This window comes from Lemur catta, chromosome 10 (genome assembly GCF_020740605.2).
Source record: "Lemur catta isolate mLemCat1 chromosome 10, mLemCat1.pri, whole genome shotgun sequence".
Taxonomy (NCBI): Eukaryota; Metazoa; Chordata; class Mammalia; order Primates; family Lemuridae; genus Lemur; species Lemur catta.
The window spans coordinates 15,532,123-15,543,155 of NC_059137.1; the positions used below are offsets into that span (position 1 = coordinate 15,532,123).

The 11,033-nt window shown below is 46.9% G+C and overlaps 1 long non-coding RNA gene across 1 annotated transcript; it reads left to right on the forward strand.

The window, feature by feature from the left end:
* The first annotated feature begins 1,060 nt into the window (after positions 1 to 1,060).
* LOC123645896 lies at positions 1,061 to 8,346 on the forward strand. Its single transcript, XR_006737734.1, has 3 exons — positions 1,061 to 1,216; positions 5,619 to 5,683; positions 7,312 to 8,346. It is a non-coding gene; the product is annotated as an uncharacterized LOC123645896 (long non-coding RNA).
* Positions 8,347 to 11,033: the final 2,687 nt, after the last annotated feature.

Here is an 11,033-nt window from a genome sequence, read left to right on the forward strand (position 1 = left end):
ATATTTCCATAAGTATTCTTAATTAGATTTCCCAAGCAAAAGAAAGTTTCCAAAGTTAATTAAAAGTTGTCTCACTGTAATTGTATAAAAGTAGCTTTTGCTTCTGAAAATCAAATTATTATAATTAAACTCCTCTATCCGTTTAAAGATTTCAGTGGAATGTTTATTGTTTGTTTATTATGAAGAGACCTTGGGAGGGAAGCTGCTCCCACAGCCAGGGCTCGGTGCAGCCGACGTGGGGTCGCGGACTCGACTCTTCCCGCCTTTGATGATTTCCCGCCTCTGGGGATGGAAGAGCAGATCCTGTGTGCATTTTGATGACTGCATGCAGTGCAGGCTGTGAGTGCGTCCCCAAATTCTGGCTCCCGTTGCACGGTAGGCTACATCATAACTCACTTACATTGACTGTTTCTCCGTCTTTTTAATTGCTCTTGGTCACATGACTTCCTCTGGCCAATGAAATGTGGAGAGAAGGGCTGTGTTCCCCTTCGGAGCAGACACAGTAGGAGCCAGCCTCGATCGTCTCTCTTGTCTTTGCCATTATGACTGACAGTGTCCCAGACAGAGGCTGCGCTACCAGCCTGCGACTGGGGAGGAGAGAGCGTGGAGCAGAGACGCAGATACCTTGCAGCAGACATGCAGTGTGGGGGAGAAATGAACCCCGTTTCTTGTTGCTATAGCCAAATCTAGCCTTTCTCTGACTTCTGCATTGTTGCTTGTGGGTGACAGAGTTTTTTCTTTTTCTTTCTTTCTTTTTTTTTTCCTGAAGGATAGAGGTTGTTTTGTCTGATGGTGGACAGTGGAAAACTATGACCCCAGTCTGGTTTTTAGGGCCTTCAACATCTAACCCTCATGAATCGTCTCAGCTGCACCTCCTGCCTCTTTCTTCATTCTGACGTCATGGCTCTGTGCTTTTATTCGGTCTGAAGCAGTGCTTCTTGGAAACTGAAGAGCTCACTAATCCTCACCGATACGTCCCTAGCCCTCAGCATTAAAACCTAAATGCTGCCACTTTAGTCAGTCACTTATCGAGGCCAACCAGGTCAGAGGACACCATGGACACTGAAACAAGGTGGCCGCCCAGATGGTCCAGAAAATTTATTTAAAAAAATGACCTGGGGAAGAGGGAAAAGAGACACAAGGAAACCATGTAACAACTTTTACAGCTTCTTCTCAAAAGAGATACCATCACCTTTGCGTGTATTTTATTGGAAAAGTGAGTCCGTATGCTCAAGCCATGCTCCTCTTTCAGGGAGGGGCAGTGAATATTTGGAGCAACGATACAATCCACTACACACGACCTCTTCCACTATATAGAACCTTCTGGAGGGCAGAATCCAGGCACTAGTTAACCGTCAGCGTCTCAGCACCTGCAAAAGAATAGTGAATACCCAGGTGTTCAGTATGCCATGTTGGATAAATTCACCTCAGGGGAGTCACAGTTAAGGCAGACCAACTGCTCTTGGGTAATAGCAATGTTGTCATCACCACTTTAAAATGAAGAAACTGAGTGAGTCTTAGTTACCTAGCCTGTTACACCCTCCCGCCCCCCCATGTGATGGAGCTGTCATTAGATCCTAAGTCTCTTTGTTCTTGGGCCAAAGCATAAATGTTAGACAGAGTCCTGGTACCTGTAGTACAGGTGGAAGCACAGACTTTGGGGGCAGAAGTGCCCCCTGGAGAGCATCCATCAGTCAGTCTGTCTTCCTTCGGAGAAATGTTCTTTCCTTTGTAATTAGTTAAACCATGGTTGTTCTATGGTCTTGGCAGGGGGTGGCGAGCTGCACTGTTCAATAGACCACAGGTTCCTCCCCAGAACTATCTGGGGTTTAGGGAAAGATAATTCTTCTTTAAGGCATTGAGTTTTGGAGTTCTTCATTTGAGACTGCACATAAATATAAAATGATTACTCTTCGCCACCACCACCAAGCTCAGCAAAAGTTCTCTCCCCCATTAAGTTTTTCTAAAAAATTATTTAACTCAAACAATTTGCATTGAGTGCCAGTTATGTGTCAGGCACTTTACTAGAAACTTTATATTGAGAGACCGTTATTTAATCCTCAAAACAAGCCTGAGGGTAAGTATGCATATTATACCCATCTTACAGAAGAGGAAACTGAGGCTCAGTGAGGTGAATTGTCTTGCCCAAGTTCACATAGGTAGGAAGAAGCAGATCTAGACCTTGAATGCAAAGTCTCTGCTCCTTCTAACCCTTCGACTACGCCCTTCCTCACAGGTGATATCTAACCACTTCTCTTTATGACACTTTGGAATAGTTCTAGCACAGTGCCTGGCACATATGTTGGAATGAATAAATACACACATAGAGGAAAGAGGCAGGCAGGACCAGGAGCCCACAGTCCCAGATTCAAGGCTGAGAGCTCTGTGGATTCTTACCAAAGTGACCTTGGCCAAGCAATTTCCTTCTCAGAGTTCCATTTTCCTATTCTGTTAATTGGGACTGAGAGTCCCAGCCCTTGAGGCCTCACGGGGGCTAGCGAGGATCAGATGACAGTGGAAGGGAGCGAACTTGAGCGGGCTGGCCTGATGGCTCCTTCTCCGCATGCCATCACCCGGTGAAACTGTACATCTGTCTGACCACTGCCCAGCGGGACCTTGTGGAGAACAACAAACGTCTCTGCTGAAATGGTAATTGCAAGCTGATGAATATTTTGTCATTTTTCATGCCAACATCAGCCTTTCCTGCCGTCAAAGTTCTTCATTTTGGCTGCACACTTGAGTGACAGGTGCCTGGAGGGTGCCAGGCAGGGGACTGGGCCACAGTGACATTATGGACCATTATGCAAATCCTTGTTAGTTCTCAGGGGCTGGCCCTCCCGCCCACCGGGGAGCTCTGGGAAGCCGTGGGCCACAGGCGCGGTTGCTCTCCGAGGTGCTGAACCTCGTGCACAGACCCACCGGCTGCCCCACAAGGAAGCTGTCCACCAAGGGAGACCCGCCAGAGCCGGACAGCACTCCCATTCCGCTCACTTGCCTGAACTGCATGGCGATTTTATCTGATAACCCTCTTCTTCCTCACTCTAGAACTGGGGGATGGGATATTAGTAGGTGGCTTTGACGGAGATTTTTGTCTCTCCCAAGTGGGCTTCCCTCTTGAGATTGAAAAATGTGACCATTCCACAGTTCCGCTCATTTTCTCTCCTTGTTCTGTCTTCTCCCTACCAAGATCTGACTGATCTGCAGATAATCTCCTGCATTTACCAATCCCTTTTTTTTCTAGCCACCCTGGTACTTTCCCATCCTCCCAAACACAGACTCCTCTGGTGAGCACCTCACATTCAACATCCCCCGCTCGCCCAAGTGTCCTTTTCCGTATTTTATCTCCCGACAAAAAGGAGCTCGTTTGTAATTTTCCCATCTATACTTCTTATTTTTTCTTTCTCTTTCTCCCTCCCCCTTTACTTTTTTTCCTTCCTTATTATTACTTTGCTACCATTATGGATGAATAACATGGGAATAATGATCCCTGAAATGTTATAATTCTGTATACAAAGCAACAGAAAGTATCAGCGATCCCAATATCGGTTCCCTCTTTGCCGGTTGCAGCCGCAGAATCCTGTGACCACTGCGAACGGCCTCATTGTTCCAGGCGTTGCCATTGCTCAGCTTATTTTTAACTATTGTGCCGCATCCTCTAAATTTAAACTTTCTCACTACTTGGCTACCCGGGGGTGACAGATTCCTCTGTTTGCATTGCATTTCCGTGCACTCTGGAGGATCACGGGTAAAGTTCTGGTCAGAACAATTAGAAAGGGTCTGAATGCTGGGAGGGAGGAGAAACCACCTGCCCTGGCTCCTCAAATTCTGAATTTCAACTCCTGCTGTACTAAGCACCCCTATAGTGCTTATTTTCCCTAATGCTGCTTTCCACGGGGCAGGCAATTACTACAGCTTGTCCTCAGGCTGAAGTTTAGATGTGGGGCATACACTTGCAGTATCATGGGTAGAATCTCCAAATGCCTAACAAAGACGACAGTCAAAGGCTGAATATAGGCAAAGACTGATGCTCAAGGTTTTGGTTAAAATTCTTCTCTCGTTTTCTCCACTGGAACTTCATTACCCTTCCCCCTCCCCTCTTCCTCTCCCTTCTTCTGACTTGGGGAAAAAAGTCTTTAATGCTTTAAAGACAGAAATTGATATTCTGTAATCACTAATGTTGTTTATATTCTATGAACATATGACACAGCACGAGCAGTTTAACAATGAAACAAATCAAGAATCCCCAAACATTTTCCAGTCAGCCCACAGACACCTGTTTGGGTTTCTTTAGTTCTCTTCTTCCTCCCTGTTCCCAAATTTAATTGAAATTGTGGTAAAACATATATGACATAAAATTTGCCACTGAAGCCATTTTTTCAGTGTACAATTCAGTGGCACTAATTACATTCCCAGTGTTGTAAAAACATTGCCACTGTCTCTTTCCTAAATATTTTTATCACCCCCCAGACAGAAACTCTGTACAATTAAGCAATGACTCCCCATTACCCCTGCCCTCAGCCCCTGGTAACCTCTAATCTACTTTCCATCTCTATGAATTTGCCTATTCTAGCTATTTCATGTGAGCGGATTCACACAACATTTGTCTTTTTTATGGCTGAGTAATATTCCATTGTATGTATACACCATGGTACTTTATTCCTTTTTATGGCTGAATAATATTCCATTATATATGATATTGTATATATAAACACACACATATATAACACATTATATATATATCAGATTTTGTTTATCCATTTATTTGTTGACGGACACTTGGGTTGTTTTTCTCTTTTGGCTATTGTGAATAATGCTGCAATGAATATTGGCATACAAGTATCTGTTTGGGTCTCTCTTTTCAATTCTTTTGTGTATATGCCTAGCAGTGGAATGACTGGGTAATATGGTAATTCTCTGTTTCGCATCCATCAAACTGTTTTCCACAGAGGCAGCACCATGTTACAGTCCCACAGACAACGTACGACATGGAACCTCGTTCTTCTAATCTTTTCCTCTCCCCTTTACATTTTTCCTTTTACGAGACCATTGTTAACTACATTACTCCTCCAATGTCTTAGAGGCCACTGAGTACATACTTTTAAAATCAGGGGTCTACATTTTCATTTTCATTATTCACAAAGATTGGCCCAAGACATGAAACATGCAAATTGCCATCCAGAAAGAGCTATGTCAGTGACACCATGGATCCTACGCTAGTGACTGAGCAGGGCTCCACATGAACCAGCCATAAAAGACCAAAATACAGCTGAATTTTGGTCTTTACAGCACATTTCAGGCCCAAGTCCATTTTACATCACATTTAGATATCGCTGAAGATAATTTCTAGACATTTTTGGCTCATTCTCAGATTTTTTTTATCCCAGTGTAAAACACAAGGATTCAATAAATAATAGTCATAGGAATTTTAGTGCACACAATCCAAAGTTTAGCATAAATTAACACACCACAGGCCTGTTTTTACAATTTTACAGTCTAAGGTACCTGCAAACTCACCCGAGAGATAAAATGGAGTCACAGCTGAAAAGAATTCAGTCAAACTCATACAAAACAAACAAACAAAAAACAATTGATCTCAAGGAAATTTCTCTTCCCTCCAGGTAGGAGGAATCCTGCAATCTTGGGAGTCATTCAGCAAGTGGTCACTACTTTAAAATCCCAGAAGGTACACTCGGGCACACAGTAAATGCTTAATTTGGCTGTTTTTATTATTGTAGCTCACCTTGGGGGATTTGAGAATGTGGGGCTGTCGAGGGTTGCGCTCTAGGGGGAGGGAACAGAGTGAGTGGAGCTGCAGTTTGGGGACATCTGGGAAGGCACATTGGGCTGAAGGGAGGGGTGGGAGGAAGCAAGAGGTGGGTTTTCAAAAGCGAGTTAGGGGTAGGCTCCGGCAGGCTTGAGGACGTCCTGCTCTCGGCAGGCCCTGAAGGCCAAACTTGGTCTCAGCCCTGGAAGTTCCAAAGGGACAGATGTCGCTGACGTGTGTGGAAGGAGGGTTGGGTCAGTTTGCAGTCTCACGTGTGAATGGACAGGAAGCTGTTAGCAATTGCAGCTTTGCTTTCCATGGTTTGTAATAGTGGAGCTAAACTGTTGTACTCTAAATTTTCAAAATTTATGGGCGAGAAGAGATTTGTTTAATGCAGAGTTCCTTAGACCAGAGCCAGAAAAATGTGCCCTTAACATCATGATAATCGATGGAAAAGCCACTACACTAGCATTTTGCCAAGCCTTGCAAAAATAATGTAAAGGAGAACGCAAGAAAAAAAAAAGACATCATATCGTAAACCAGGGCTAGCATGAAAACTTAAAAAAGGAGAAGCTGGCATAAGATAAAATGTGATTTTGAATTTTGAAGAAGATCATTCAGGATTAAAGTTACCTTCCATAGCCAGTATATTTTTTAAAATCAGTTTTTCATAAAGCCAAATTTTCTTCAACTTATATAATTGCCCTTGGTCATAAAATTAGGACTTTTTAAGTACCTATATACACACACACACATATAAAATGTAATATATATCTCAGTATATATTTTATGATAATATATAATAATTTATGTGTATTAGTTACAATTTTATTTTATTTTATTTTATTTTTTTTGAGACAAAATGTTGCTCTGTTTACCAGGGTAGAGTGCTCCTGGGCTCAAGGGATCCTCCTGCCTCAGCCTCCCAAGTAGCTGAGACTACTGGTGTGACTCACTGTGCCCAGCTAATTTTTCTGTAGAGATGGGGTCTTACTCTTGCTCAGGCTGGTCTCCTGACCTCAAGCAATCCTCCTGCCTTGGCCTCCCAGAATGCTAGGATCACAAGTGTGAGCCACCATGCCCAGCCAATGTCCTATTTTTGGTCCAGCCAACTGTGGGGCTTTTCAGGCAGGTAACCTGGGGTCTCCCAGGGGGTTACAGTGAAGAGAAAATGGCTTCAGGCCTAGCATCTTCCTTGGAACACTCTGTGGCAACTTACACAACTTTTTCTAAATTAAGAAAAGATGCCTCCAGACCAACAGAAGCATTGTGGGCCCCAAAGCAGGACTCCTGGGTTCTTGCTGCAACAGCCCCTGGCTTCTACCTTCTCTCTGTTGCTGGAGGTAGAGGGAAGGAACACGGGCTTGGAATCCGAGGGTCTGGGACACAGCAGCTCTCAGTGGATCCTGGCTAAGTGTCTGGCTTTCTCTGGATCTTGGTTTTGCCATGTTGAAATAAGGGAGTTGGGAGAGATGTTTGCATCCGGATTGGTTGGGGTTCAGGTGCGAAATCACCCAGGGTCTTACTGAGTATTACGTTGCTTGCAGAATCATTGCAAGCATTGAAGATATGGATCCTAAGTTGAAATTTCAGGATCATCTCCCAAAACTACACACAGAACTGGGCCACCAAGGGGGCTGCTGCCACTGCTCAGATTAGGAGGCTGTAGAGTCAGGAAGGTGCCTGCCAAACTGAGAAGCCCCACTGCCGCTGCAGGCTGAGGCCATGCCGCCTCTCCGGGACTCAGACTGGCTGAATGGATGCCTGAGCCCCACCTTTCAACAGCTACGAAGCGAGAGATCCACCTCTGGGAACTATACTGCAGCTGCCTCGGAGACACCTGTGACCGGGTTTGGCTGCAGAAGGGGCAGCTGATGCATTTCGTCTCCCCAGGATGCTCCTCTTCTGCCTTGCAAAGCTTGCATGGCGGCATTTGGGTGGCAGAACTCAATCACATTTGCAACCCCAGCTGCAAAAGAGTCCAGGGCCCCAGTAGCTTGTAGGGCCCCACTCTGCAATTCAGACACACATTGGAAGAACGAGCTAGTGGAAGTTGAACGAGGCAGGGTTCACCTTCATGTAAAATCGTGGTATAACAAACAAACTCATTCCACTTCCAGGACCCCTGGAGTTTAGGAACCCTGATGCTGCCCTGCTGGTAAGCAGTGTCCTTGTCCTATACCCTTCTGCGTAGCCTGGGGCTGAGGATGGCCCATGATAGTCTCGTTAGTCACTCAGGTTGGACCCGAGAAGACTCCATGTGGGCCTTGCAAGGGAAATTCAGTGACATGAAGCTGGGCTCCTCGCAGTTCTAGAATTTCATCCTTCTGGGGATGAAGAACTCACTGGCCACGTTGTAATCCATTAACTCAAATTCCCAAGAAAAACAGAACCATAGACAAAAGTTTATATACAGTCATCCCTCGGTATTGGTGGAGAATTGGTTCTGGGACCCTGGGGAATCCCAAAATCCGCAGATGCTCAAGTCTCTTATATAAAATGGTGTCGTATTTGCATATAACATGCACACATATTCCTGTATACTTTAAATCATCTCCAGATTATTTATAATATCTAATACAATGTAAATGCTATGCAAATAGTTGTTATACTGTATTTTAAAATTTGTACTATTTTTTATTGTATTGTTTTTATTTTTTTTCAAGTATTTATGATTCATGGCAGGTTGAATCTGGGAAGCGGAACCCACGGATTCGGGGGTGGGCAGCTGTGTTAGCATTGCTGGGGAAGGCTATTCTGAGGAAGCAGGAAAGGACAGTGAGGCGGGGAAGAAGTTCTGCAAGCCTAAGGGAGTATGGGGCTGAGTTGACCAGTTTTGTGTAGCTCATATCAGCTTCATAAGACATCTTCAGAGGGGCTGTATGACAGTGTTATATCTTCAAAGAGTCTGCCCAAGGGAGGAAGGCAGAAGAATTTTTCTACTGGCTCCCTTCTCCTACTGGTCAGCTTTTGCCCGATTGAGAGAGCAACTCCCCTGCACTTCCAGGTTGCACAGCTTAGCCCTTCGGCAGCCACCGGGGGAGATAAATCCTAAGACGGCCCGTGAGGGGGTGTGAGTCAGAAGAGCATCCACCTGTCTGCCTGCCTGCTGCAGCCTTGGGTCCTGGCTGGGTGACCCAGTGCTCGTATGTCTTCACTGAGCACATCAGTGGCCACAGGGAGGGGGCAGGAGGTGAGAGATCTGTTAGGTCGAATCCATGAACAACACAGGGCCAGATGCAGCTTCCAAAGCCGCTCTGCCTAGCCATGCAGGGGAACACTACGATGACCCCCTCATGGGTGGAGATGGAGCTCAAAGAACTCCTGAATTCTCCTCTGTGCCTTCAAATCACGTGGTCATGGCCAAGCAATCTTCCTAGGGGGTTACCAGCCACACTGAGCAGAAAACCATGGCCAGGGCACCTGGAGAGGCACATAAATGAGTCAGAGAGTGACCGATTGTCATTTGCATAACATTGACATCTGGGCTGTCATCTCCCAGCTTCCTGGTATCAGGCACTTGCTTAAGACCACACTGATGGGGCAGGGAAGGGACAGTTTTTGGGAGAAGAGAGGGGCTGGGAGGACTGGGTTAGGGGTATGTGTGGCTCCAGAATGCTCATAGCTACATTAACGTGGGCAAATGGAGCTGAGAGTGTTGGAGGTGGGATGCTACGTAGGACCTTCTGGACCTTGGGGAGCTGAGGTGTGCGAATGGATACCAGAGAAAATGTTGCATTTGAACTGAAAAGTCCCTTAGATTCTCAGGGTCAGAGTCACCTTGTGTGATCCCTTCCTCAAGATTCGCATTCTCTCCAGTGGTATCTCCTTCACCCACAGTGACAGGGAGCTCACAGTTGTCACCCCCAGATCACATTTGCTCATCTGGCCGTGGGCAGCCTCCTGGGATTTGTGGCTTTCTTCTCTCCAGGTTGATCACCCCGGTTCTTTTCCTGTTGCTCATGAAACATAGATTTTGACCTTTGCTAGTGAACAGGCTGCTGGCCCGTGTCCCTCTGAAAGGCCAGCATCCGGGATGAAAATCCACACTGCATACCAGTCGCGTGCCCCTGAAAACACGTCAAGTTCAAATCTACCAGGTTTTCAGGGGTGGGGACAGAGCTAGACCTTTGACAGCCCGGCCCAGCCCTGCGAGCCCCTGATTATAGGCTGCCGGGTGGCGGGCGTGCCTTTTCATTAGTGCCGGCGATCAGATGCCACCCTGAGTGATGGCTGGTGCAGGGAGATGGAGGATAATAAGCCCCTTCCATCGCTCCGACTCCCTCCGGCTCCTGCGTGTGGAGCGAGAGCATGAATTGCACTCCGCCCCTTCCCCTCACACGGAGCTCCCAGGTCGGTGATTGTCAGGGCTGGAGGGAGCTAGGGAGCTCCATCCCTTAGACATTCCTCCTGAGTCCTCTCACCCACGCCCTTGGCTTCACCTGCCACCTGCAAGCTGGCCTCCCAGCCTGGAGCCACTGGCCGGGGGCCCCCTGCCACTCCTGGTCCACAGACCCTGTGGCCTCGCAGACACCTCTATCTGGACGGGGATGGGCACCTGCCACTCAGCATGGCCCAACCCAGATCGTCCACCTCCCCCAGCACATCTGTCCTTCTCTTGGCCGAACCCTCCCCTCAGTGCACACACCCTAGGCACATAGTCACCCACGCCCCTGCCATTGCAATGGCCGTCTGATGGCTCTCCCCTGCCCTGCCCTCCCTGGCCGCTTCCTCTCAGCAGTGGCACCAGAGTCCTGATTCTGAAACCATCTCAGATCGCACCACTCTCCCTCTCACACCCCCAGTGGCTCCCTGTTGCCTTGTTACTAAGTTCCAGCTCCATCTCCTGCCCATCTTTCCAGCTTCATCCCCAAGCCCCTTTGTCTTGCATTTGACTCCCGGTCAGACTACACCACGGTGATTCCCCCAAATACCCATCTGTTCTGTGGCTGCAGGTGGGTCTCTCTCCCAAGGATGCCAGCGCCTGCTCTCCGACCTGAGCCCTGGGGTGAATGCCATTTTGTACCTCAAAACCCTACTCAGGTGTTGCCTTTTCTCTGACGCCTCTCTCAGTATGACAGGGATACTGATCCCTCCTCTTAAACTACGTCTGTATCCTATACACACCATTCATTCATTCATTTATTCAACACAGTTTGTTGACTGCCCACTAGACATTAGGTCTTTACTCTCATAAAGCCTGCAGTCTGGTGGGAGACACAGACATTTAATACACACACACACACACACACACACACAATTGTGATAT